We start from the raw sequence: 1,767 nt of genomic DNA on the forward strand, positions 1-1,767 counted from the left end.
TTTTTTGTGTATAATAAATTGCTTCTACTTGGCGGAAAATCATTTCTGGCCGTTATCTGTGCCATCGGTTACCTCTGCCGTGCCTTAATGGACTTCCCTGATTATACGCTAGTCATTAAAAGCTTAGTCCCCGCACAATGGCGCCTGCTGCAGAGGGATCCGCCAGAGCTGTATAGAGGCTTACCAGCCACTGCCTTAATTTTCCTCATTCGTCTTAATTTTTTGTAATCATTTTTTGTAAAGAGGGTATAATGTCAGGCTTGCTTCCCGGCCTCTGACAGATCCAATCTAGCAGATAATTACCATAAGGAAATTGATGCTTTAGTGTGCGGGAGAGAATTTAATTTACTCAGACATCCTCCAGTACAATGCATTCCAGAAGATATGAGGATTTAAGTTTTTAAGAAATTAAATTTTACTATTTAACATGATTACTTATGTTGAACATCATTAACTAGCTTTTTTAACTGTTTGAAATAATTACAAGCACACTTGCTGTGTCTAAAATCCAAAGTCTGCATTAAATATGGGTTAAGGATCCATGAAATGAAAAGAAAAATCCGAGCTCTTTTTTCTCGCCCTCTCCAGTCTTCCAAATCCCGCTCTCCAAGCCGCCGGGGAAGGCCAGGCAGACACCGGCTTGAGACACACACTCCTCTCCGCGCCATGTTTTCATGCCCACTTCAGTGCAAGCACCGTATTAACTGCTGTGGCTTGGTTTTTCATTTTTTTACTATTATTTTAAAAAACCTCAATCAGTCCGGCCTGGGCCAAGCTTATTGGTATAAAGGGCTAGAAGGGCCGGAAGCCCCCCGGGGAAGGACGGGCGCGGGTGCGCCTGAGGAGACGACTCCAGCGGCTCTGTTTTCTGAAGAGCTGCGGGAAAAGCAACGCCAATTACACGAACGGAAAACGCCTGTTATCAAAGCCACCCAGACGCCGGGGGCACGAGGTAACGCATCGTTCGCTCCGGTTTGTCCCGGAGCTGCTGCGGGCGCCTGGACGCTCAGACCCCGCAGGGAGCAGGACCCAGGGCGCTGTGCAGGGGCGCGGCCCCACGCAGGCCCGTGCCGCAGCCCTGCGCCAGCCTGGGCTGCACTCCCGAGTTCCTCAATGCCCGCTAAACGTGAAGTGAAACGCCCCACAGGACGTGTCGGACACGGCCAGCGCCGAAGTTCCCTTTGTCCAGCGCCTCTCCCCGTCGCATTTCCTCTCAGGAGAAGCCTCCCGCGTCCCGCCCGCGCCCGCGGGAGACCCTGTGACCGTTGGCGGGGTAAGAGCCGGGGATTGCCCAAGAGCCCCCGCGCCAAATTCCCCCTGGTGGCTGCGGTGGTCCCGCCGTGGGGGCTTCCGGGCGTGGCGGGGCGGCCCGTGTGTGGCTTCACCCCGAGTGTCTGCGAGGATCTCAGCGACGGCGAACCCCGAGGAGGCGGGAGGCGGCAGCCCGGACGGCGGCCCCGCACTGCCGGAGCGCGGCGTCCCAGAGACCCGCGCGCCGGCTTCCCAGAGGCCCGCGCGCCGGCTTCCCAGACGCCCGCGTGCCACCGCTGCCTCTGCGGACAGGCGCCTCTTCCTGGCCGGGGTTCAGCTCCTGAGACCTTAACACGCTCAGACTTGGGAATATATCCGCAGTCGTGTGGGCTTATTTTTAAGTGGAAAGTTAAAAAAAAAAAGAGAAAAAAAGGAAGTGAAGGCACAGGCCCTACCAAATCGGAGCTGGGTGGTCTGGGTTTGAAAAAGTCGGTTTCTGCCAGACACCATCACTCG

General features: G+C 55.0%; 1 long non-coding RNA gene across 1 annotated transcript; it reads right to left on the minus strand.

Moving 5' to 3' along the window:
• Positions 1-326: 326 nt before the first annotated feature.
• LOC127492646 (uncharacterized) lies at positions 327-1,508 on the minus strand. Its single transcript, XR_007922292.2, has 2 exons — positions 1,386-1,508; positions 327-876 (listed from the first exon to the last, which is right to left on the minus strand). It is a non-coding gene; the product is annotated as an uncharacterized lncRNA (long non-coding RNA).
• Positions 1,509-1,767: the final 259 nt, after the last annotated feature.

Source organism: Oryctolagus cuniculus, chromosome 16 (genome assembly GCF_964237555.1).
Source record: "Oryctolagus cuniculus chromosome 16, mOryCun1.1, whole genome shotgun sequence".
Classification (NCBI taxonomy): Eukaryota; Metazoa; Chordata; class Mammalia; order Lagomorpha; family Leporidae; genus Oryctolagus; species Oryctolagus cuniculus.